This window comes from Amblyomma mixtum, chromosome 2 (assembly GCF_055824585.1).
Source record: "Amblyomma mixtum isolate Tamu chromosome 2, ASM5582458v1, whole genome shotgun sequence".
Taxonomy (NCBI): Eukaryota; Metazoa; Arthropoda; class Arachnida; order Ixodida; family Ixodidae; genus Amblyomma; species Amblyomma mixtum.
In genome coordinates this window covers 309,887,469-309,901,701 of record NC_143013.1, presented here as the reverse complement: position 1 = coordinate 309,901,701, position 14,233 = coordinate 309,887,469, and the positions used below count along the sequence as shown (strand labels likewise).

The following is a 14,233-nucleotide window of genomic DNA, read 5'->3' as shown; positions in this document are numbered from 1 at the left end:
GTGTCATCAGTGGATGAGAGGAAGCAAATGTCTCGTCTTGTTAAGGTCATACATGTGTAGAGGTGAGGTCACATCCCGTGGCGGTGCTCTGAAGCAGTAGGGCTGATCCAATTGCTTACAGCCAGAGAAGGTTGATTGGCTACAAAGAAGCCTCAGTTTCTTAAATGCATTTCGGCAGCGTTATTACGTTTTACGCTGCGATATCATGTAGCTTGAAGAAAATACTTTTCGGGCTTGTAGATATGTCGTGTTTGTCTGGTATGGCTGGACCAGGCGGATTTGATTACCATGGCACGTGGAGGACACTGTAGCGCATCTGGGAGAAGATGAACCGTGCTGAGAGGTGCACTTTTATGCGACTTGCATGCCACTAGGAGAGACGGTGAAATGCTTTAACGGAACCTGGGTTCTTGTTGCTTTGGTGTGCGCAAGCGTTCAGTAGGATGCACGAGAGTGCACCCCCATATTTACACGTGCTATTAACTCCCATCTCATGGTGTGGAAGTAGCCTTGCACATACATTAAATATCGGCATTTAGTGCGGCTGTTGCGGCTGCGATAGTCTCTGGATGCCCGGCAAATGTCATGTGTCGTCAGTCATGACCCACCGGCAGATTAAAGAACTGCCATCATGTTTAACCGGTTTATCTCAAGCGGCAGTTCCTTCACAGATTTGTATGCTTCTATCGCTCTCAATTAGGTTTGCATTTCGTCAGTGAATACAAAATTGTTCTCTTTTTCAGTTTGAGAGAACAAATGGACAGCAGCGCACTTTCACAAAACGTTGATGAGACTACGGAAATAACTTGAAATGGTCGAGAAGGCGCTAGAAACACTTGTAAAATTAGCCGGGACCATCTGAGATGCCGTACTCGAAAGAACTACAAGCCCACGACAAAATCCGGCCACTGATAAATCACACGAACGATTTCATTGGTGACCACTCGACGTTGGACAGGACTTATTTCATTGGCTTATTTAGTTCTGATTTCGCTGAGTCGCTCGAGCACTGCACGTTCCCGGGCCTACCTGCAAGTCTGGAGGCAGGCCGGCGCGCGGGTCGGGTAGCTGTGAATTCTATCGGTCTCGACAGCAAGCTTGGCAGTGCGAAGTTCCGGGATAAATAAAGTAATAAAATAATCTGCACATTGATCTCCACGTTCTAGCCCAGCATCAAATCATTGCGGGGCATAAAAATCTGAAAGAGTTGCCTGGGGCTGTGAAAAAAGCCCTTTATTACCAAAGATAAATAGCCCTAGTCTAGAGCAGTGGGAGGCCCTCCTGACTGACTCCGACCCGAGCACACAGCTTATGCTGGTGACGAGGGCCAAGGCAGCGGCGGAGGCCAACGGGATCCTGGAATAGGGAAGACCGACCACGGAAGCTCCACATCTATCTATCCCCAACCCTCTACTCCCTAACTCTTCCTTTTGCAAAAATAAATGTTTTTACTACTACTACTACTGGCTTGAATTTGCCATACTGTAACAGCGCGGGAAGTCTGAGACCAAGAACGAGGTAACTTCATCTTCGTTCAGCCAAGGTAGTCTATCTCGAGGATGCCGCGCGCCGTGCCACACGGCAGTAAAATAAGGGAAGGAAGTTTAAAGAAGTCCTTACAGAAATGAGATTCATTATCTTCCTCGAAGGGTGAAGGGAGTACTTTATTTTCCTAGGTGCCTTACTTCCGAGTAAGTGAATAATGTTTCTCTTCAGTAACGTTTCTCTTCTTTAATTTCATCTTTACTAGTAGCCGCCGCGGTAGCTCGCTGGTTATGGCGCTCGGCTGCTGACCCTAAAGACGCGGGTTCGATCCCATGGCGGCGGTGGTCGAATTTTGACTAGAGGCCCATGTACTATGCGATGTCAGTGCTCGGTAAAGAACCCTAGGTGGTCGAAATTTCCGGAGTCCTTCACTACGGCGTCTCTGATAGCCTGAGTCGTTTTGGGATGTTAAACCCCATAAACCAAACCAAATCAAACCAAACCAAACCAAGGCAAACCATTTTTACTAGTATTTATATTCGTTTCTATCGCATAAAATAAGCATTCAAGCTCGTATAGTAATGTTTAATTCTAGCGACTGCACTTTATACTCTAAATCTAGGCTCTTTACGGCCAACCCCAGTTGGTTCCTTTTGATCTGTCAGGCGCATGATCGAAACGCGCAGGTGCGCGACCAGCACGCGCCACGACGAGCGTCGAAAAGGGGCTTGCATCTCCATGCACCTGGTGCTGGCTCGCTACCCCTCGCGAGCCGACTGAAAAAATGTCAAGCCGTGAACAAAAGATGGCTGGGGAGCTGCAAGGATTCCGAGAAAATTTGGGGGAACATGAAAGAGCTTTCAGCCTTGAAGAAAAGACTCCCCGAGAGCCCCGCGGTCCTCCGATTGTTGAAAACCGGACCCCGCTTCCGACGCGCGCTAGGGCCCGTGAGCGGGCGCCGATATCTGGCACTGTCGGATGCGAGCGTCGTGGACGCGCTGGGCGGCGGCCGACGCGTCGCGCATGCGCAGACCTGTTCTGGCCGACGCGTGTGGCCCCAAGCGCGCAGGGCGCGCGCCGAATAGCGCCGATGGAGTTGGGCCTTCCATCGGCGCTTTTCGGTGAGCGCGCGGAACGCCTGCGCGACGAGCACGCGCCGCGACGAGCGTCGAAAAGGGGCTTGCATCTCCATGATGATGATGATGATGATGATGTAGCCTTCCCTTTGTAACGGGCGGGCGCCTACCAAAGGTGCCCTGGCTGGATAGATACACACATAAAAACACCACTATCAAACGCGAAGCGGCAAACACACACGCGAATACCGACGAAACAGTACTGGTCTAATGTCGCACCAGCGTCCACCACTCTGTCAATCGGCGCTTCGTCGCTGCAACTGCCGCATGGTTTGCCGCATCCGCTGTGCAGCCCTCGTTCGAAGAACGGAAACCCAGCGCCTGCGGAAACGTAGCGCCCTCGTGCGGTGGCGTTGGCAGCTTCTCGCAGAGTAGGACGATGTGCTCCGTTGTTTCGTCGTGCTCTCCGCAGGCTCTGCACTGGGTGCATTCGACTGTAGTGTCGAAGCGCTTGCAGTACACAAGCGTTGCCATGGCACCCGCGCGTGCCTCAAACAACAGGCGGCTGCCTACACTGTTGTCGTAGAAGCTCTCAACGCAGATGTCCTGCTTGGCTGCCCGGTACACTTCCAGTGTCGACTTCCCCTCCATGGCAGCCCTCCACGCCTCTCGCTCCTGCGCATGCACTTGGGTATTAACTGCCTTGGCCCATTTCCTCGCGTTGTCGGCTTGTACTTCATTTCTGAAGAAGCCGAACTTGCGACGAAGGTGTTGGAGCCGCTTCACCCATGTAGTCCGCAGGCAGTATTGACTTACATAGTCAAAGACTCTGCGCGCCCATCGATTTTTGTGCATCAGGCGCAGCCGGCCGTCGTATGCTATTTTGCTTCTTGCCTCGCGAGCCTCGAAGGTAGACCAACCGAGGTCTCCCTGCACTGCCTCGTTAGCCACCCGCCCATGACACCCCGGCGCCAGACGCCCCACCGCTCGCTGACCACGCTCGAGCCATTCCCTTGTGGGCGCTGTCACGCAGATAACTGAGTTTGCAAATGACAATGCGGGCACATGAACTGCCTTCCACAGCTCGCGGACCATAACAAATCGATTGCAGCCCCATAGGCACCGCCTTCTCAATATGTTTCCCGCTCGCTGCGAAGCTTGTTTCAAGTGTTCCTCATGTTTTGCAGCATATTCTGGCTGCGTGCTGAACCTAATGCCTAGGTATCGGTATTCAGTTGCCATCTCGAGGACGTCCCCGTTTGGTAGGTGGACCGGCTGCTCGGCGTCCAGCGGCGCTGAAAAACACAGCACCGCCGACTTCTTTGAGTTGAAGCTCAGGCCAAGTGGCGCCATGGTCTCAGCGCATATGTTGATGAGAGCCTGGAGGTCCGCATTGGTCTCTGCCATTAATACTACATCATCGGCAAAGACTAGGCCCGGTAATATCCATCGGTCCTTTACACCACCGCTGATGTAGCTTAGCTTGAACCCCAACTGCGCTTCCAACAGCTTGCGCTCCACCCCTGCAGCGTACAACATATACAAAAGAGGGGACAACGGGCAGCCCTGCCTCAACCCTTTCTGTACGGCCACTGGCTCCGAGCTGACGCCGCACACTGTGGCCACCACTGTGCAGCGTGCATAGAGGCGACGAAGCACGTCGATCCAGGCGGAGGGCATTTCCAATGACTCTAGGCGTTGCATTAGAGGCTCATGTGGTACGCTGTCATACGCCTTCGCGACGTCCATAAAACAGCAGGTCAGCCCACGAGCTTCCCTTCTTGCAACCTCAATACACTGGGTGAGGACACCTGGTGCTGGCTCGCTCCCCCTCGCGAGCCGACTGAAAAACTGTCAAGCCGGGAACAAAAGATGGTTGGGCAGCTACAAGGATTCCAAGAAAATTTGGGGGAACATGAAAGAGCTTTCAGCCGCGAAGAAAAGACTCCCCGAGAGCCCCGCGGTCCTCCGATTGTTGTCAACCGGACCCCGCTTTCGACGCGCGCGCTAGCGCCCGTGCGCAGGCGCCGATATCTGGCACTGTCGGATGCGCGCGTCGTGGACGCGCTGGGCGGCGGCAGACGCGTCGCGCATGCGCAGACCTGTTCTGGCCGACGCGTGGCGCCCCAAGCGCGCAGGACGCGAGCCAAAAAGCGTCGATGGAGTTGGGCCTTTAAGGCTATGAAAGACGCCGTAGTGAAGGGCTCCGGAAATTTCGACCACTTGGGGTTCTTTAACGTGCACTGACATCGCACAGTACACGGGCCTCTAGAATTTCTCCTCCAAAGAAATTCAACCGCCGCGGCCGGGATCGAGCCCGCGTCTTTCGGGTCAGCAGCCGAGCACCATAACCACTGAGCCACCGCGACGGCAGCTGCGTATCATTCCTCCCTGCCATGTAGCGCTGTATGATATGGGTGACGCCTTCTGCAACCTGCGCACTCTCCGCGAGCGGAATATTCGCAGAATCGTAATCACTGTGTTCGCAATCCATTGCACAACGCCGCACATGGTGTCCAGCAGAGCGGACAAAAATGCTGTGCTGAAATCATGTTCACTGTTTTTTTTTTTGCAAAACTTTTTTTTATATGAGAATTGCATTCTGTAAAAAAAAGAATAAAAATATTATTCGAACCTTATTTTTTATGTTTGTACTGAATGAACAGCGTCTGATGGGCCCCTGGAGAATCCTCTGTAAAGCTCCTTACTGGCCGTGTGACGCAGTGACAGCTCATTTGAGGGGAAACTCTCTTGCGCTCATTTAGTTCAAGCAAGTTCACGGGAGTTCCGAGTCGGCCATGGGACACGGGAATTAGTCAGCGCTGTGTTTGTCTTGCTTCGCTCTTGGTCTTCGTCTTTCGCACTGTCACAGTATCGCAAAATCAAATGATTTTTTTTATGTGTTTATAGAGCACATCTATCACAGGCGTCTGACTTCGTATTTAGACCAATCAGACAAATCACTGCTTATATTCTGTTTGGCGCATAGTAGCTTTAGTAGGTTTTGCGCCGTTAAACTCAGTACAACTACCTTATATTGACTACTGCGTGGTCCACTAAGACTGAGCCGGGACCATGATTTACTTGTTCAATCAATTAAATCATCTAAGAGAGTGATTAATGTAGAAAGAACGAGGAAAAACTATTCAAATTTATAAATTATTAACGACCCTTTGTTGTTAAGCAACACCTAGACGTCCACGTTGTTCATTTTTGTTTCCTTAATAAATTATAGTACATGTCCCACTTTTTCAAAAAAGAGTAATTTCCGAAACATCTGACCTTGCCTTATAACTTGGGTGCATTCTATTCCTGCTCATACTTTCTTTCGTTGGCATCATACCATGTATCGGGCAGTATCACATGTAACTTTAAGGAAGAGCAAGGGATTACAGTAATGCGCTGAAGTCATCGCTGTGTTTATGAGTCAAGTGTGTGTTGACACAAACAAACTAACGTACGTTGAGTTTAAATGACTTGGGTACATTTAATGGCTAAGCGCAAGGAATAATTGTTTTGCTTAATATGTTAGCGGGCGCGAACGTTTACTCCTTTTTATCAGTGTTTGCGATGAATGTTGCACTAGGAGCGTACGATGCTTTTATCCTTTGAGCAGACAACAGTGGGCAGAAAATTAGCGTGTTCACAGGTTAAAACAACTAAAAGCACACAAATCAAGCATTGTGATTGCTCATCGCAAACTCAAATACGCGGGTATGGTGCCGTAGTGTAGAAAATTGAGACAGGATTAGAAGAATTCCTGATATACATTGATGCAGTATGTCACAGTCGTGGGGAGGGCAGAGCAGTGACTATTAGCAGTTTCATTAATCTATAAATGGACCGAGCACTGAACAAAACGTGTCATGAGATTATAGCGGAAATGAAAAGATCGTGCCTCATTTTCTAAGAACTGAGCGCTGCAGTATCAAAGAGGATTTGTAATTTTAATTTGGCGTTGAAAATCGCACAAAAAGCCATGTTGCGGGGAAACCCAGCATTATTAGTGTAGTCCATCACGTGACCACATCTCAGTAAAATATAATATCTATTTTAAGTGCGCAGTGTTTTTCCTTTCAGTGGTGCTAGTCAAGTTTTATTATAGTTTCTCTCTCCAGTGCTCCCTTCGTTGAAAAGTAACGCTCCCTTCGCATCTTCGACCATGTGTTTTCAGTCCTTGTCACGAGATGCCGCCACAGTGTTTTGAAATTACTGGATGGAGTGGCAACTGGCGGCAACCACGGCCCACTGAAACTACCGTTGACGACGCGTACCTGTGTCGTAACAACTTGGAGGGCGGAAGCTAAAATGGACGCTACTCTTTATTAAAAATATATTATTACTGGATGACAGGTGAGCTTTATAGTACTTTTTGGTACAACACTTTTGCCGTGATGCAATCGCCATCTTACTCGCTGACCGAGGTTTCCAGCATCGGGATACATTAAAACGGCTGCAAGCACTGATTTGAAAATTCTGGGTAAAAATCTTCTGCAGCTATTCCAACAAAACATCTGCGGAATCGAGCACCTTCGGCTGCGAGCTTTGGTTTGTGCCGAAAATAATTGGGTGCTTGTAATTCCACGTTCGGTCACTTTAATGGGCCTTTACAAAAAGCGACCCCTCGAAGGTCACCCTGCCTCTTCCCCTATCCTTTCTATCTGTCCTCTCACCTCTTTCATTCCACTTCTACACACTGCCTGCTATCCTTTATTTCCGCTGCCCCAGCTCAGGTGCTTCCCTCGGCGATAGCATATGCAGGGGCAAGCAAAAATCTTTTCCTTCCATTTATTATGTTTTATTAAACCACTTACTACTACTACTACGTCACCGTGCACGGTGGTCGCTGGATCATTATGGCGCGCAAACAGGACGCATCGAGCAAGACGTATATTAGTGCGAAAGCCTTTCCTGGCTCATGAGTGGCGCGAGACAGATTCACAATCCAGCACTAGCCACGTAACAATCCACAGGTCGGCTAAACTTCCTCTTCCTGGCTCATGAGTGGCGTCCGGAAAAAAAACAGGAATAAAAATAAAAAGAAGGGGAAACCAATGAAAAAAAAACACAAATAAAAACTGTAAATATAGCACGAAAGAAACCAAAGATAAAAATAAATAAAGGCAATAAAAATGGCGAGAGAAAAAGAGGACGGAAAAAGGCTTCCAGTTTTCGGGTCCTGTAATTTTTTGCAAGTTTGGCATGGGTTGACAGCAGTTAACTCTAACACACCGTGTCCGCGTGGCCTAATGGATAAGGCGTCTGACTTCGGATCAGAAGATTGCAGGTTCGAGTCCTGTCGCGGACGTTGTCAGTACCTTTTTCTTTTTTTGTAAGTCTCTGCTCAGCATGCAAATGTGACCAGGTGCTTCTTCTTTTAGTTTTTACAGCCATAAGCAGGTAAGTGCGTTCCTCTTCTGTTTTCCTCTTTGTGTTTTCGGGCAAGTGCGTTTTTCGACAGATAGTCTAAGAAATATTAATTTCGATGTCGTTCCCATTAGGCAAATAATCACCTACACCTTACGACTTCGTTTACACAGGATGGTTAACTAGAGGTGTGCGAATTATTTTTTTGTAGCTCTTTCAAAAGTGGCTGCTTGCTCGAATGCTACCTGCATGCATTAACGATTCAAATCCACTCCTTGTAAAGTTCCTGAAGGGATTATATAGCATAGAGGAATAAATAAATTAAAGTCAATAAAACGGATACCTTTTACGAGCTCCTCCACCGCACAGTAGGCTAATTACATTACAGAAATACTTAATTAACTTGGGTCACTAATTAGTGACACCCATTTAAATCGACGATGATGTGCAATAAAGCAATAAGCAACAGCGTCAAGCGTTTCTATCTCTGCGAAAGTGGGCGCCAGGGGTTCCTCGTTCGACAGTAAGGACCCTTAAGCTCAACTTAAGAGTATGACCTTATCTCGTCATGCTCTTAAGGTGAACTTGTGTCTCCCAACTTTTTTCACGCGTTGACAATTTTATTTATCAGAATGTCGACCTATTCATTTGACTCCATGGGGTGGTGATGTGTAAGAGGCAACCGAATCGACGAGTTGCGGACTGAGGATTGTTGTGAAATGCGTTCCTTCGATCACCAGTGCTTCGTCTTCGGCATCCGTGTGCTCAGTTTGCTATTGCTCGAATTAAACACGTTACGCACACAGGACAGTGCGCACGACCGCTACTAACTTTAATTGCTATGTCCGCATGTCAGACGGCAGTCGGCGCGGCATAGTGTTGACTGCGTCATCTTCCAGCGGTTGTTATCTGCCTGTGTCGCTGGAAAATATACAATTTCATTTTAATCTCTATTGCACTGGCCTGAAGGGCTACACGATGCTGTCACACGCGTCGAAAGTTTTCTCATAAAACAGACTCGTCTTCTGGCTGCAAAAGTCCCGAAAATATCTTCGTGGCTAATATTTCTTTAAGATTTGATAGCATGAGCAAAACTGTGTTGGTATTGCGGGTCAGCTAGCATTTTTTAGCAGCACTTTTTTGCATGTGCCATAATGAATGCTAATTATTTAAGAAGAAGACTTACAAACAACAGTTTGATAGCCACTAGTTTGCTAAGCATAAAAAGAAAGGATCCTAACAAGGCGATGTATAAAGAAGTCATGACAGAACGTGCCTTCCGTTAGCTCGGCGACTGAGCTCAGCTCACAAAAATAATTATTTGCCGACACTGGCGCAATACCATGCACTCAGCAACACAGCCCCATTTGTGACTGCTCTATGATGTTTTTTTTTTTTTTTGTGGCAGGCAGGAATGGTCGACAGCACATTCAAATTGGAACTGCATGTGGGTCGTATACACCCAAAGCTTGCAATAGCAAAACAAAAAAATTGGCATGCTACCAAAAAAAACGGCAACAATAGCGCGTGCTATATGCCGGTGCAACTAACCAGACTAACTCGTCGATTTTAGCTTTATGATTATGTAAACTCCTGCTGGAATACAAAAGCTGGGAAAGTATGCTGGACAATGCTTTCCAGCTCCCGAAAGGCAGTAAATAGCGGCTGCCACATGGTCTCGGCCGCGGAGCTGCCGCAGCCCCGTAGTCCCCAAAGAAACTCCGCACCGCGGCGCGCCAGTCTGCGGAGAACTAAACTGTCACAATCAAAAACGGCCCTGAGGTTTTAATAAACAAGGCAATAGCCGGTTACGCAGTGACAGATGAAATATAGTCGCGTTATGGAAGTGGAAACGTCAACGCAACGACCCCACGAACCCGCAGTCACCGCCACCAGTGAAGTGCGACGCGTATTTCTGTGAAGTGACCCCACATTTGCGGGACCTCGTGAGGGAATGCGAGAAGCTTCAGACAATGAGGTGCATACATCGCCCCACAGCAGATGATGTCTAATCAGAACTGGACTCGGTCGCAATGTGCGGCGAGGCACTTGACTCACACTGGAGCGTCGCTTGTGAGGCTTCGATGGAGAGTCACACCTATAGCTCCACCCTACTTACCTTCTTTACACCCGTTAGGCCTCGAGCCAACCTTTTTATTTTTTTTTTTGCAAATAAATTTATCTTTCTCTCTCCGAATTGCAGACTATGAATAAGTTAGGTGCTGTTCGCACACATAACGCGGGTCCGGTTCAGAGCTAGCTGAAGCCAGCCAGCGTTCTCCCCCGCGCCCGCGCAATCGATCCGAGCGAAGGAAGGCGCGGTTTAGGAACACCAGCGTTATGAAGTCAGCAAAATTATTGATAAACTAAAGAATGATTCTGCCTCTGGTTTTGATGATATAAAAGCTGTCCCCATCAAACATGTATCCGACATTATTTCACCAGTTCTAACTCACATTATCAATTGTATGCTTGAGACGGGAATATTTCCCGAAAGCCTTAAGATAGCTAGAGTATGTCCTATTCATAAAGGTGGGAATGATAGCTCAGTAAATAACTTCAGGCCCATATCTGTCCTCCCAATTTTTTCAAAAGTGTTCGAAACTATCATAAATTTAAGATTAATAAGCTTCATAGATAAATACAGTATAATGAGCGATGCTCAGTACGGTTTCCAGAAGAACAAATCATGCGAACTCGCACTACTCAACGTCAAGCAAGAAATAATAAAGAACATCGAAAATCGTTTATACACAATAGGCTTATTTCTAGATCTTCGTAAAGCATTTGACTCCGTTAATCATGACATTCTTTTATGTAAACTGCAGAGGTATGGAATACGGGGGAATGCGCACAAACTCTTAGAGAGCTACTTGACCAAACGGTATCAATATGTGTCTTTCAACAAACTGTCCTCGCCACGATCAGTAATTTTAAATGGTATTCCTCAAGGATCGATACTAGGGCCTTTGTTATTTAATCTGTACATAAATGCTCTTCCATTAATACCTTCTTCACCTCGAATAGTCATGTATGCTGATGACACAAACCTATTCTTTTCAAATGCGTCACTGCCTCACTTAGAAAAAACAGTAAATTATTACTTAGAAAACCTCTCTTAGTGGTTGGACACAAATAAGTTACAGTTAAATGTAAGTAAAACCAAATATGTGATATTTAAACCTATAAATAAACAGTCTTTTGAAAATATTGTAATATTATTTCGTAACACGCGACTGCATGAGGTGACAGTTCAAAAGTTCTTAGGCGTATGGTTTTAAAACGATATGTCCTGGAACACGCATGTGAATAAATTAGCTGCAGAGTTAGGAAAAACCGTGGGCTGTATGTATAAAATTGGTAAGCTCATTCCTTTGTGGTTGAAGAAAACATTGTATTCCTCTCTTTTCCTCTCCAAGTTATCATATTGTAGTCTAGTGTGGGGTACTACTACAGCTCATAACTATAACAAACTAACGATCCTCCAAAAAAAGGTGTCGCGAATATTTGAAAATTATCAAGGAAAACCATCTGATCTTCCAACAGACAAGCTATTTATTAAACATGAAATGCTTCCAGCTGCGCAAATATATTGTTTCAAGTTATTACAATACATAAAAAAACAATAAATTGTACCTCTCTGAAGCAAACCTCCAAGAACCAAAATACACCTTACGTAAACACACAAGAAGAATACCGCTCACTAGGACCAATTATGGCAGACAGATCTTACATTTCCAAGTTCCTTATTTGCTGAATTACATAGGAGAAGAAATTAAATTCGAAAAACCGGAGTTTAAGAAATATGTCAAATCGTATTTGTTAAAAAAAACCATTTCTTTTCTTCAATAAGACATTGTTGCATTCATTAATTTTCGGTGTAATCAAGGTTTATATATATATTATTAGAGTACGGTGTGCTATGTGTCTGTAATCTGTGTGTGTGTTTGCAATTACATGAGTTTTGCAGAGTGCCGAGATGTGCATTTAGCGTTTCTTTTTCCCTTAAATTCTACTAAGTGTTGTCTAATCCCGTATATATATGTTCACTTTTATGTGTTGAAATATTTACGTGTTCAAATGTGTTTTTTTTTTGTAATTGAAAGCTGTTTCACTGTCTATCTTTTCTTTTTATTAAGTGTGCACTGAAATGCCGAATTGTGCTACCTGGGGCAGGAGCCTCTGTCAGGCTATGAGCTTTAGCTCCAGCTCCTTTTTTTCTCTGTTGTGAGAAAATAAAATGAAATAAAGAAAGAAAAACACAGCACTAATCTCTAGATCTCTGCACAGCTCATAGTCCTGCCGTAACACCTGGAAACGGGTCCGCTGGGGTGCGCCCGCAAAGCCACGAGCATACACGCGTGGGGGCGGAGCTGTAGCAGCAGCGGACTGCACGGCCAGCCACAGAGCTAAATCACGAGAAGAAAAACGCATGGGAGGCCGAGAAATGTGCTGAAGGCTTTTTTACGACACAGGCCGAACATTAATAACTCGTCACTGACAGCAATGGGCGACGGGTGGGGATGGAGAACCAGCCATGTCAGGCCCGCTCGACTCGATATAACGACAACGCCGCATAGGTTTGCGACAAGTCTCCGTTCCTTCGCAGGCCGAACAAACATACAAGGTGCGCACGTTTCACCACCCGCGTTCTCGATCCCAGGAGAAAACTTTGCACATCTTGTTGCTTCCCGGCTCGGTGGCGGTCTCCCATTCATTTCCGGCTCGCGACCTTTTGCCTATACAACGCTCCAAACGCCACTCGGACAAACCCAAATGAGACGCGAGGTGGGACCGGGAAGAGCGCTAGGGAGGGAGATTAACAGCGGTTATCAGAAGAGCTCTTCTTCGGAAGGACACAAGCAGTGTGACCGCCCGCATTCCGCTCGCGGAGACCGCGTGAGGGGTCCCCTACGAGCAAAACGGTAGGAGAGGCCGCGCGCGCGGGTCGCTCAAGAAGCACAATGCCCGCAACTTTCCAATGTAGGTCACTGGTGCCCTCCACGTACACACTTGCGATTTCAGAGCGGGATGTAAGCTCAAGGTCTAAGATACCACGTCCATGTGTCGGGACAAATGTGATGTGTGTCAGGTGACAAAATGATAACAAAACAAGAAATGCTCCTAGTTCTTTCATACGACCCCCAAGCGTCAAGAGGGGCTTATCCGGCCTAATTGTTTTTTTAAAAAACTAACACGATAAAACGGGTAAATACGCACGCTCGTTTTGACATGTGATACTGAGTCACGTAGTTTATCGGTACCCACGATGATTAGTAAATGGCTGGAGGGCGTCTACGACGAGCTTTACGGCAGACATTAAGGTGCCACTCAACCCACTGTTGCCAGCCAGATAAACCTGTGACAACTGTTTAGTATCTATTTTATCCCTGTTGGTAGTAGTGAGTTATAACTGGGGACTTCATAAGGTTAAGTACATCGTCTTTTTTTCTTGGTTACCCAGTAAAAGAAAGGAAAACTCCCTATGAAATCAGGCTTTCTGGGTGGATGTCTGCGTCATACGTATCGAGGCTTGCGTGCCTACAACAGCATCAACAGAGTAACTGTGTTTGAAAGAAGCCATTTCCTTTACTTTGCTCTAATGGCTTCACAGAGTTTCTCAGATCAATGAGAACACAGGCTCTCCTGCGCTAGTTGGCAGGACATATTTTAAATGTAAAATAGAAAAATGCAAACGACCACAGGAGGACAAAAGCACGGTACGGCAGCGGTCAGCGCTACTGATAATTGGTTTAACTGGTAGAAAAAACAACAGTTGTCACTACCGTTGTACGACTGAGCCGTGGAATGTTCTCGCCTTCCTCTAGTCATTTTTGTGACGGTATTCTACTTGTAAAGCACTTTCTTCAGATTCAGAGCATTTGCTAACATAGAAAGGATGGCAGGCGGTCTACCGAAACCGTATGGCGAGCAACTTGTGAATATCACCATCTATACTTTTGCACCCCGGCCCCCATGCTTCCTCGAATTCAGCAAAGACGACAGTGTTGTGCACCTTGTGAGAGCACTTGCGTCATGTTGATTCACTGCGCATGATCAGCATAGCAGCTTGTAAATTGGGTGAGGCAGGTGACCCCGACAAACACATAACTCCAGCTTCGATGTTATGCAGTCCAGCCCCACGTCTGTGATGACCAGGAGCATGAAAGTATAGCGTTGTGACGGCAATGCCTCTTTGATGAATGTCCGACATTCCTGAAAATACTTCCGGAACGTCGGAAGCCGCCCGATGTCGGCTGCCGCTGCTACATGCGTCAGCCGAGACCAGGCAACCACAAGCCATT

At 46.9% G+C, this 14,233-nt stretch overlaps 1 non-coding gene across 1 annotated transcript; it reads left to right on the top strand.

The window, feature by feature from the left end:
• Positions 1-7,796: 7,796 nt before the first annotated feature.
• TRNAR-UCG (transfer RNA arginine (anticodon UCG)) lies at positions 7,797-7,869 on the top strand. Its single transcript has one exon. It is a non-coding gene; the product is annotated as a tRNA-Arg (tRNA).
• Positions 7,870-14,233: the final 6,364 nt, after the last annotated feature.